The sequence below is a fragment of the Glossina fuscipes genome, unplaced genomic scaffold (assembly GCF_014805625.2).
Source record: "Glossina fuscipes isolate IAEA_lab_2018 unplaced genomic scaffold, Yale_Gfus_2 88, whole genome shotgun sequence".
Lineage (NCBI taxonomy): Eukaryota > Metazoa > Arthropoda > Insecta > Diptera > Glossinidae > Glossina > Glossina fuscipes.
Window position 1 is genome coordinate 2,045,046 of NW_023998442.1, and position 13,598 is coordinate 2,058,643.

The following is a 13,598-nucleotide window of genomic DNA, read 5'->3' on the forward strand; positions in this document are numbered from 1 at the left end:
ATCGTCTCAGATTAATGCAGTTACTGCAGGGAGAGATATCTGAGGAATGTGTCTACACATTTACGCAAATAACATCCATCCGTAGCAAATGATAAATTATCTAAAAAAAAAAGGAAAAAGCAAACATTGAATGCTTGCACATACATATAATCGAATAGCTGACTACTATTGGCACTTACTTACCAATGTAACCGAAGTAAATCAATAGGTTAAATAAATATTTTCTTTCGATCAGATAATTTCAAGTAATTTTTTTTTTTTTTTTCTTTCTTTCTTTTAGTTATTTGTTTGTCAATGCGGTTTTTCTCTACGGGATTCTTTATCGATTCAATTGAAAGCTTTATATTCTTTTATGCAAGCAATTGTTTGCACAATAGACGATAGATTTTTGTGGTTTCTTTTAAATAATAAATAAATATTTTGAAATTTTCATATATTATTTAAAATCTCTAATAAAATTTATTGAAAAATTTAAAGTTAATCTCAGCGTTAATATTTATGAAATGTCTTTTAAATATCATTTTGCATATTTTAATAATTATTTTCATCATGTGGCCACTTAAGCATTTCGCAATAAGCGAAAAGAAAATTATGTTCACACTAAGCCGCACTTTTAATCCTGTATATTTGGAAATGTAAACTCGCTTTACTAAACAGTTATGAGCATATGAATGCGAGTGTCAAGTATTACGTTAGTTGTTTATGAAGACGGCACGTTATCGATTTCATCCGAATTTAAATCCAATTTAACCTATTAACAAAATTGATATAGAATTGAACCCACGACATATGTCGAGCTTCATATATTTTTCTGATTTATGCAAGTATACCGACGGATGGACAGATACATATATGAAAGTTTAAAAAATATTTTTTTGAAATTAAATTGATATGGTAACGTGAAAAATTCGCGTACATACAGACTGACAGTATTTTGCTGTTGTAGTAAAATTAACATTAAACGTATACGTAAATATTTCTGCTGATTTTTTCTATTTTATAAAGAAAAAAGAATATACGGACGGATAGACTGACTGATAATCAAGGTAACATGGTATGAAATGTCGACTATAAAATCACCGATCCGTGTTACTAGTGGAATGAAAAGATTAATATATTTTCATTATTTTACGCCTTTCTTTACTTTCCTCGTCCGGTGTCTTTGTTGATGTGAGTATAAAAATGATTTAATGGCTTTTCGTTTTACATATATAATATATAATTTTTTTTTTTTTTATTCTATATTGAAGTAATGATTTACGATGTCTTAATTTAGTTGTAGTATTAATTATAATTTTATGATTGTATGTAAACAAGTGTAAGCTCATATTGCGCAGTCTTGTAAAATAATTTAGTAATTTATGATATAAGAATGAAAAGTGTGAAGGAACGTGTCAGTGTTATTTGAGGGTTTAGGTAATCAAATCAGTCACCCATATAACCGAGCATATTGTTAGTGTGGTTGCGAACATTTTTTTTACTGATTAATTTAACCGCAACCACTAGTGAATACATATGCCAGCACATACGTGCATTCACAGCTTAACCGCATAATCGAAATTTAGTGAGATTTAAATATTTTAGTTAAATAGTGCCTAAAATTTAAGTAAAATGTAAACCATTACACTTTAAGAAATAATTTATGTGCATAAAATTACTTTAAGCGACTAAGAGTCTTGAAAATAAGCCGGTAAAATTTTGAAAATAATTCTCAACATGCACTCTAAGGATTCGTCCCTTCTTTAAAAATGGAGTAATCTTATAGTGTTTAAAAGTTTATACAATCAATTAAAGCAAAAAAAAAAAAAAAAAAAAAAAAAAAAAAATGGTTGAAGTTTCTCATAGGATTTGAACTTTTTATCGGATGCAATTTGTTTTACATATATGTACGTTACCTGAAGAGTTTGCGACCTGAACTCTTATCCACAATAGTTCGTTTTAGCCATTGTCGACACTCGTTTGTTGTTTGACAATTGTATATAATAGATGAAGAGATGTTCATTCTTTAAAAATGGAGTAATCTTGAAATGCTTAAAATTAAAAATTTCAAGTTTCCATTCAAAAAAGTAACTTGAAGTACCAGAACCAATCAAAGCTACAACAATAATGTTGATGCTGGTAGCTCTAAAGATTATTTTGCTTTACATATAGAAGGTTAGCAGAAAGTTTACGACCGCAAAAATTCGAGAACTAGTTTATCAAACTTGTAGTCATTTTCGACACGCATTGTTTTTTTATGATGAGTGAGTCGATGTGAGCGATATTGTGTGAATGGAAAAAAACTGGATATTGGACTATCATTAAATGCTGTTTTTTGAAAGGCAACATGCTTTTATAAAAATTGTAACCGCTGATGAATCCATCACTTAAGTTGCCCCAAATGGTGTTGTATAATCCTCAAACAACAGCTAAAGCAGAGAAAAGTGCTAAAGTGAATTGAATACATTGAATAACGTATATCACTCCGCTAAACACTCCTATAAACACAACGATCCTTCAAAATAAGGCGTGATATGAAAACGGAATGTAACTCCTTGGGGCCAAAATATCTCAAAACTTTCCACACAAGAGCACAAAGAAATGAACAAAATAAACTAAGACAGACAGACTGATAGGCTGACAGAAGGACAGACAAGCATAAATCGATTCAAAAATTGAGATGGATCTATCTCAAGTCCATTTCGGTGTGGCAAAAATCCACACAAACGTGATATGGGATGCAAAGGACGTGTCTGCTAGACATTGAATGAAGCTTTAAACATGGAAAAGCTGACCGAATACCGTATGTAAGCGAATATGAATATACCGTGTGTAACGTCCGCTTATGTAAATATAGGGAATTTGGTCGGTCGGCTCTGCACCTTGCAAGAGAATAGTCGGCAGTATAATAATGAAGTTCCGTTAATTAGTGTCTCTTTTCATAATTCTCGGCACAATTCAAAGGGAGAAAGTTATGAAAAAAGAACAAAGTCTCAGCGTCCGCCTGTTTATCCTAAAATGGTATGCTCTTTCTTCTTGGGCTATTATCGAAGACTGAGAAAAAGACTGACAACAAAGACACAGGTCAAGTCAATCGTGGAATCGTCGTGTGAAAGTCAATGTGAAGACAACACGTGTTGTATTGTCGCATTTGTATGCATGTGTGGGCTAGTGAAGCAAATTAAAAACTCAAGTACATCTAACGTGATATGCCAATATGGGCGTGCAAATAGAGCAAGAATTGTTAATTCCAACATATATGTATATATGTACATGTCTACGTATATACATGTCTACATATATATATATGTGTATACATGCAAAAAAAAAAAAATGGTTCATGCCACAAGACTGGAAAATTCATAAAGGAAAAAACATATATCTAATTTTTAGCTGGAGGCGAGGACCGTCTGCACATCTCCCCAATCATAGGAAAAGAGTGGAAGGAAATTATCTCTGGTATGAAGGGAAGACCGCCATCGAATTTCCAAGTTGGTATGGTAAGCGTAAAGATAGTATGATGACGCAGTAGTAAGTAGTCCCTTTTGTATGTGTGCTCCTAATTTGGTTTAATTCCTAGTTTGGTTTAATTAACAAAAAAAAAGAAGAAAAATGTAACAATAGTGCCTGCGGCTTAGACGGCAAACATGGTTTCATGAGTATGTGCGTGTGTGTGAGTTAACGGACCAACAGACACTTAAGGGCAAGAGAACAGTGCAGACTGAAAACAGGACCGTTAGTTAACAATATGGCAACCGTGATTTTGATAATTCTCTATATATATATATATATCGTCTTAATTTATTGCTTTTTTATGAACGCAACTGGACTAACCATTGAAAATAAATTGCAGCCACAGCTCAACGCGTTTCATGTGTTTGCCCGCATTCGACGAAAGACTTGGTCGAACGTAAATTTTTAACCCTCTAATTTACTAGGTTAGGCGCATTACTTCTCTTTTTCTTTAAAGGCTACAACGTGTAACGGGGTGATGATTCCAAAGGTGTGGCGAGCAAGGAACGAGGAGTGGCTGCAGCTTGGAAAACGTTACCCAGATCGTTTATTGTTATGCCTACACATACAGAGAAGCACTCACTGCAGATACGGCCAGACAACATTCGTAACTAAAGCTTAGTCTATCGAACTGAACTCGGGTATGCCGACCTTAACTTCTTGTCTCATTGCTAGTTTAGGCGCAAAAAGTTCAGAATATTTGCGCCGATTAATTGCTTCTATATGAGACTTGGATTCACTAATACAAGATATTGGTTTAGGCATACGATCATCCCCTAAAATGCTACTTTAATTTACATGTTAAATTCATTGACTTGCGATTTTAGCGCATAATTTCAAAAAAAGAATGCTTTTGTATTTCATTCAAAAATCTCAAAAATTTGCCAAAGTAAGTCGTAATCATTGAAAAATACATTTTTAAGTCGTAACTAGAGATAAGTTGATTAAATTAAAAATTCTCATTAGCTTTAGTTTAAATCACACGAAAGCTTACCCAAGCTACAATTATATATAAGTTTTTTAATGAAAATTGTGAAATTTTTTTTGCGAGTTGGCCTTGCTTTTCTTCACTATTAAGCACGATTTTAAATTACCGTACGGGTAACTGAAGATGAATTGCATTTACATAAATTGAAAATTCTCGTTTGATTTTTGATTAACCTCTTGATGCCCTTGGCCACATATACTAAAACTTTAGTTTTTGTTTAATTATCATAAGTGAAGAGAAAAACAATTTGATAATTATTTGCTAGAAAAGTTCTGAACAAAAAATCGATGGTTTGGCTGCACTGCAACGGTATTCACGGTGTACCATTCGTTAGGAATGTGAAAATAGCGTAATGCGTTATGTTAACTGTTAGTGTTGTTGGACTATTGCAAAAAACCCTGAACATTAGAGCTGTTTTTTTTTTTTTGTTTAAGTGATACATGTCCATTTTTTATTATATGAAGATATTTAAGGGATTGTATATTATGAATAATATTATGAAAAAATGTTTGTATATTTAATACGCTGATTTCATGTTTTTCCTACACCACATACGATATCGGAGTGTATTAAGCCTGCACGGATGAAGAGATAGACCTATGTCTTATTACACCCATTGTGAGCGACGTTTTCTTGACTTCGACCTACAGATCGCAAATTTTTGAGATAAAGTGATGACATATTGCACGCTAGTACTGTTTTGGCTTACGAACGAATTGAATATAGTTCGGATCGAAGCACTTTTTCGTGCATCCCCAATCCAAGACCTAATTTTAAAGAGACCTGAAAAACAGGCTTAAACAAACTGGTGTATTCTAATTAATGGTGGGCCGTGTTCAACTTTTTTCTTTGTTGTGATCTTTCAAACTTGTAACAGTGGTATCCGAAAATATTTCCTGTACCCGGCAGCTGTTATGTTGTTCCAGCTGGCTAAATGTAGGTCGTGCTCAATTCTAAAGCGTTTGATTTGACCGATAAACATAACGTTATAATATTATTTTCTTATCGATTGAGGATTTGTTCACAATTGCAAGGATTCATTTCATTTTGATACTCCCCTTTCCTCTGTAGCTAAGTTCAATTGTAATATGTAAATGTGAATTATATCTGTTTAGGATAGTCGTGACGGAAGCCGTTAAACGGACATTTACTGGTACGATAGACGTTGGTACTGGTACGCTAGATGTTCACGAAAAAGTTTGCAAAGAAATCACGTGACGCCTAAAGGTTGGGTGCCGTGTCGAGAAAAAAACATCGTGGCCTATTTCACAATACACGGCTTTAGAATCTCGTAGCTTTAGCAATAGTAATTCGACCAATTCCTCGCATAGCTCGTGCGAAAAACGACTGTCCTTGGGAATTTAAAATAGAACAACGTTCAAATTTCTGTAAATTCAATCGAAAGTTATTACCTTTGAAAAACAAGACGAAATGACAACAGAAAACTTCGCTTCGATTAAGACAATACTGTTCTGCAGACTTATGGATAAATTCGCAATCTTTATGATGAAGATCCTTTTACGAAAATCAGAAGCATGTAAATGATTTACTTGTTTTCGTAAAGTTCGATGTTATGTTATAGAAACTTAAAATCTTCAAAAAAAACTTGTCTGTGTGTCTTGTTTGCTTTTATTTAACCTACAAATCGAATTTTATGAAATATTTTCACGAAATTTGTTATACTGACATGCTTTGGGATAAACGCTTTGGAAATGGGTGGAGTCGAACTACTTCTCATATAAAACTTTATTTGGAAAAGTCCTTTTATGAATAACTGCATTATTTGACGTAGCGTAGGGTGTTTAACGATAGGCTCTGTATGTTTTAAACTTATACTATAGTGTTTTTATTTGTTCCAATATTAAATTGATTTAATTTATGACATGATCAGATTTAAAGTATAAGTTAAAAGGTATTTATGGTTGCGATAAGCGCAAACGGATTTACTCCACTTTCAACAAAGTGTATGAAAATCATTTTTTAATTAGAACTTCGTAATAATACGTCTAATTTTTAACAGTTTTCGTTAGAGGAAAGTTTTTAAAAATGGCTAAGATCGTGAGTCCTTAAAGGAGTATTTTTGAATCAAAAAATATTTTGAATAACATTTTTTTTTGAGATATTAGTAGATAAAATGCTCATAAAGGATTGCATTCATTGTGGACATTATCTAGCTTTTATTTCCAAGAACGGCTTACTCCGCTTTTAGAGAAAATTGCTCGCCTTTTTGGAGTGATACGCTATGCTTTAGGGGAGCATAGACGTGCCGAAACCCTCACCTCCTTGTGGTGATCCCCGGACAACGGTTTCGGCCGGTGAAGATGGGTTTAAGACTTGGACTACTTATAACTCGGCGACGAGTTTTCTGAAAGATGGCTTGAGATTCACTGGAAGATGAACTCTTTACTCAATAAGCTAATTACTACAGAAGAAATTCTTGCCAAAAAGCCAGCTGGTAACTGGTTACGTAAAAATACGTAAAGGTAGTAATTAGTGAGTGCATGGTAGCTCGCCCACTATATCAGCGGAATGCCCGAAGCTAAAATATCTTGATGAGGGGTAGTCCGGTTTTGGCTAGCCGGGATTGTATGGTTAATCCGAAGACAAGAGTGGTCTGACACCGTTCAGTCGCGTAGAGTAATGCTAAAGGCTTTATAGTCTACCTTTAAGCACCACGGGGGCCAGGAGACCGCTCACAAAGCCATGTATACCTGCGGGTAGAAGTGAAAGCAATAAATAATAATATAAAAGGGATTTGATGGAAGGCTCTTCTAACTCTGTTGCCTTGAATGAAATGTTCACGAACGCCTGCGGGTAATGGTGGCAATATTGCTTAACTGCAATCTTGTGGAAACTGCGGTGGAACAAGCCTATCCCTTTTGAACGCAGCAGTTGATCAACATGTGAGCCCTGATCACTTGGGTACGACCCTTCGGGAAGTATTCGTGGTGGTTGTGGTTTTCACTATTCCAATCCAAAGAGGAATAAATCGAGGTGAGGATACGCCTCTACACTGGCAGGAGTGGGCTTACTGACACATACTTAGACCCCTAGTTTATAGGGATGGTCTAACTCCCTGGAGGGCGTGGGTTAAGCTTAAACAACCAATGTGCCTTGGGCTACCGTGGGGTTAAGCCATCATGGCAGGTACCCACGCTAAACCCTTGACACAATCTGTAATTATTTTTATTTGCTCAGATGAGAGAAATAAATTCTAGAACTATAGCAGAATAAGCAGGAGCAACTAAGACTAAGATAAAAGGCCGATCCCACGGTCTAGTTAGCCTAATCACTTTAGAAAGGCATTGATGTTATTTTCAATAGTTTATTCTGGCCCCCTCACCTTCTTTATAAGTATTAAAGTTGTTTACTTACGTATGAAAAGACCGACAATATGCCTTAAATTATCGTTTTTCCACTCATCAGTAACTCATATTAAGATTTTATATACACCGTTCGTCAAACAGTCAGACGTTTCTGCCAGTCAGTTGGAAATAATCATTTTTTGTCGGACTATTACTAAGCGTGGCTGCTTTACTATCTTTGTTAAGCAGATCACTTCCGATGTAAATGTACGAATAAAAGAACAATCCGTACGTTGCGATGGAATACTTACATTGAACGATAAAAAATAGGCAACTCAACCTGCAGTAATTAACTGGGGAGAAGAGAATCGAATGTTAGTTTTTCTTTATAAAAAATTTACAAGCGTGCGTACACATATGTGGTATAGTTGTCGTTCGAGATGATGTTGCGTACTTGCTTGCAGTTGTATAAAATCATTCTACTTCTTAAACTCTGGTACCAACTGAACTGTGTGAATCTCTTTAGTGATGCACTCGTATAATCGTCAAACACAGAGTTGCAATGAAACGACTGGACAAAATAAAGAAAAGATTTTCGAATATACATTATTATAGCAAATACACATTCATAACAATAAAATTTCATAAGGAAATCCGACAAGGACGGGCGGACAGATCATAGCATATATGGTTGCCATGCACAGTTAGCTGGCTAAACGTTCAATGACCGCAAATGTGAACGTTACGCTTTTTGGTATGTTTTTATTATTTTTTTTTCCTTTTGGCTTTTTATCAATATTTCAAATGAATAAATCGTAATAAAATAAAAAATTTCTCAATTCTTTCTCTCACTTTTTGACAGCGTCGCGAAAGGGATTAAAGCGTAAGTTTTCTTCAAAAGAATATTTCAATGTTTTTTTTTTTTTTTTTTGTATAACCAACCACTCAGGTAATGTTCCCTACACGTGCGTGGAAAGGATTATAGGATAGGGTCAGAGAAAGGAACGTTGTGAGTTATATTCTAATTTTGGCTGGATATTTTTTGCATTGTTTTGAGAAACCTAAACCCTGTCGACACTTCGAATCCATGTTCTGTTCAACAAGCATCGTTCTACATTCCAATGGCAGAAACGTCAAGAATTGTCGATTTATCTACGTTGACGTCACCATTATTTTTCGATTATATTCAATTAGGTCGCGTCAAATTTTAAAGGCTCAATCACGTTTCAATTCCTTTTGTCTTAAATTTCAAAGTAAATTTATAAAATTCCTTATTAATTAGTTATATAATGCGATTTGCACTTCATTTCTTTTAATTAACATCTTTAAGAAGGATATTTTATTGAGTCTAACAGGCACTTAGACACTATCATTATAATTCACTTTATATAAGCGCATTAAAATAAATTTATGAACTTAAAATAATTGTAAATTTTATAGTAACAACAACAACAAAAAGAACAAAAACAATTTTACTAATATAATTTAAGGCAAATAACTTATTATCGACCTAAGGCTATTTGATAGTACAAATTACAACGAATTATTTAATATGAAAATTTATAAGAAATTTCACTGAAAACTATGCTAAAACAAATTAAACTGCAAAATTATTGAGATACTTTAGAAGCGGCATGAGCAAGAAGGAGCATGAATAAGAAGAAGAAGAAGAAGAAAAAGGATACTGAACGATACAAAAACGAAAGACAAAAGTTTTATTATTTAGGGACATTTTACGATACTATTTGTTAGCCATATCTCTTCGGTGAGCGTAGTGTACGCAGTTAATGGAGTTGCCAAGCAAAAAGTTGAACATTAAAATCCTAGAGCAATAACTTAAGATACATTTTGGGCTAATTTCCTCTTTATACTTAATTCTAATATTGAAGAGTTATTTATTTATATGTGTTAGGACATGTGCCCGTTCAGGCAGGCATGTTGTTACTATATATGTTAGCAATAATTTCATAGCATGTAAACTTCAGTCAAGCTTCAGTAAAATATATCGGTTTGATTATCTTAAAATAATTGTTTCAAGTTCCCAAGTTATAGTCTACATTAACCTACATTATCAAGAATATATATATATATATATTCATACATCTTCGAACTTAAGGGATGTTCGACATTTGTATACCCTGATTTACTCTATCTCTCTTCCTTCTCCCTCTTTAAGTTTTGTGTTATGCATGTTTGTATGACTACTAAAATTTGCAATGGTTAGGCAGTAAACAAATATACTGGATAATGACTGAATAATGATCGTAATAATAATCATATGTTGAGATTAATACCATTTCGTTCTATATAACATATATGTATGCATGTATGTATAAATGTACGTATTCATATAGATATCTATATAAGAAGTAAAGGTCACAAATGTATAATATTTTGAAATGTATTTGATAACAATTGAAGCTATATTCTCTCTGATACCACTTACTTAATATCAGAATTTCCACATTTCTCTACCAATCGAAAATTCATGAAAATGTACATAATTTATGACTCTCAATGCAGCCGTAAAGTTGTTATTCAGCAGCACAGTACAACGCAGCACAACTTAGCTCAGCCAAACTCAACTCACTCGCATCTCAGTTCAGTTCAGGTCTGTTTCGTGTTATCAACTTAATAGCGTACATATTTATTTATTTGTTTTTTATTATTATTATTATTTTTTCCCTACACGTTATTCGATTTTATGGCACATTTGCACTTTTAATCATTACAGAAAGAGACATGTACGCACATACCCTCAATTAATGCTTCGCATATAACTCTTGATTACCGACAATTAGACGACAATAATTATTTTAGCTACAAAATGCACAGAGTGTAAAAATTTAATTAACGGCTGTTAAAACAAACGAAAGAAAAAAACCATAACAACAGCAACGAAGCAACGACGAGAATTGAACCATCAACACTACCACCAATCATTTTGATTAATGTGTCCCAAAGGAATCGAAATGAATGGAAAAGCACATCAGAAATTCACTTCAAGTTTAAAACGAATTTGTATGCTACAAATTTAAAAACAAAAAAATGTTAAATAATTTCTAAGAAATGGCTGCAAACAGCTTTGAGTTTACGAGAATAACGATAGGAACTTTAGAAGGAGAGAAGATTTACGGCTTTAAGAATTGATATTGCAGATAAGACTAAAGATTCTGTTTCATAAACAAAGCACTCGGTAATTAAACCTTAAGGAAACCCGCCACTAATCAGTTAGCAAAGCAAAAGTCGGATATTTAATAATTTGCCTTATCGCATGCTTTATTTTGTAATACAGATGAATGCGTTTCTGTGCGATGTTTTTTATGCGATTTTTAGTGCGATTTATTTTGTTTAGGAGATTTGTTCTTTGCTATCTTTTTTACGCGAAGCATGCATACATATATAAGAGTAGATAGATAGCGAGAGAGAGAGAGAGAGAGAGAGAGAGAGAAATAGAAAGAGAGAGATCGATATATATATATATTTATATATATATGTATAGAGAGAGAGAGAGAGAGAGAGAGAGAGAGAGAGAGAGAGATAGAGACAAAGAGAGACAGAGAGATAAAGAATATGTACGTTTTGGGCTATGACGTATTTCTGCTATGAAATAATATCTGCACCTTTAAAATCGCAAATTAAATTCTTTTTTCAGTATTTTCATATGTAATTTCATCATTTATTTTATTTCGCAAGCACTTTCACGACACTTGCTATAACTTGGGCATATTTTCTCCCTCTCTACTACATAAAATAACTTTTCTTTGGCATTTTTTATAGTTCTTCATGAAGTTTCCAAATATTTCTTTCTCTGCGGCCCCTATCCATAGCACGAAAACGGGTTTCCTATATGCACTGTACGCTTTATATAATAGATAACTAGACCCTCTGTTTACTACTTTTACAATAGCAAAGTTAGAAACCCGAATAATTTATTGCTTGATGAACTCATACTCAAATCAAAACTAATTGCAGAGGACAACCACTTGATTAGTATAATCAGTATTCCTGACTAATCTCGTTCAGTTAAAAATTACATGCCCTGTAACTTTTTGGCTTACAAGGCTACAGTGCTAAAGAATTTATGTGCTTGTATCTTTTCGAAGCCATATAGGAGATAAAAAGAATCTCTCTTGGAAAAAGTATTCAACGCTCGAGTTTTTTGGATGATTTGTTAAACTGCGGCGAATTTCGAATTAAAAGATTCCCTTTTATAAACTTCAATTTGATTTATTATTATACACCATTTTCTAATTTTAATTATGTATTTGAGACATGGCTTTCTTCTTTCCGACATCCTCGATGTCCATGTCTTTTGCAAAAACTAACTCGTCATCACTCACAAATATATGCTAATGCTATTCCAGTAGGGATTCGAAATAAAATAAATTATAAAAGCCGTCTATTTGAAGTATCCAGAGTTGATGTCGGTTGACTTGTATATACATGGTTTTTCTTGTCTGCTTTCCCGCTAATCTTTTTCATCACCCGGCAGCTACATGACGGGCCGCGCATGTCCATTTGGTTTTCCCTTCTCTAGGGAATTTATTATTTGGGAAAATTAATTATCCGGAATGAACTGAACTTGGGATTTCCGTAACAATAATAACAGAGATATGCCTTATGATCTTTATAAGTTTTTAATTGACTTCATCACGGACAGGAACGTTGGCAATTAAAATTGGTAACATGGCTCCCAGAAATTAAATTAAGAGCCGTTCTTTCATCTATATAGGCCACTCGACAATCATGAGAAATATTCTAGGTATATCGCATAAACTGATATTTGTCGCAAATCAAGTAATCAAAGTTACGTAATTGTCGTGTGACATTGATGTTAGCCTACACCAACAGGATGTTGAACAAGCTGTCCCTGTTTGCCAATAGAAACCGTACGCAATATCACACGATGCTGGAGAAAACTGAGACTTTTCATTTCGCGAGGGCTTTATGTAACATCCCGGTAAATACAACAAAGTTTTTAGAAGCTGTGAATAGGTCGGTTTCTGCACCAAAGAAACGTTAATGTAAACGTTACTCTTATCGGTTCGTGACAAATCCAATGCTGCTGGATCGTGAAGCGTGACTAGCAACAGATGCGTTAATCTACCCAAATAACCATGACGCAGACTAACCAAACCATAACCATCAATGACAAAACTGAATACACTTGCCCATACTACTTTGCTATAAAGTAAACACACATTTTTCATTACTATTATTGTATTCTATTTGCTTATTCTATTTCAATATGTTATTAAAATAAACATATTATGTTGTTATAATATAGACAAGTAATTATATTCGGCCGCGATGAAATATTTTGTACACACCACCGGGTTCTTAAAAAAAAGAAAACAAATACGTTGTGCTGGGAGTGGCCGATTGTTTCCATTTTTGTAAGGATACTACAAGACGATAATGTAAAAAAATATTTGTCGTTGAATCTGGTGTCGTTTACAAGCAACGACCAAAAATCCAATTTTTTCCTTTTGGAAAGCAGAGGTGTACTAAATGAACGCTTCGACCGACTTTACTCATTGCCAATAATAATCTGTTTAAAATGTTTTAACAATAAAATGTTTTTAGCAGACATTACAGAGAAATATAGTTGGATAGACGGAGATAGTCAAGTTGATTCAGATTGATTAATGCTGATCAAGAATATATATATATTCCTTATGAAGTGTCTGAAGCTTTCTTTGGGGTGTTTCAAACGTTTGCAAAACGAATATATTCCCATGCCTTCCTCCCTCCTATTCCAATGATGAATTTATATTTTTGATACATTTATATAAAAAAGATTATATATT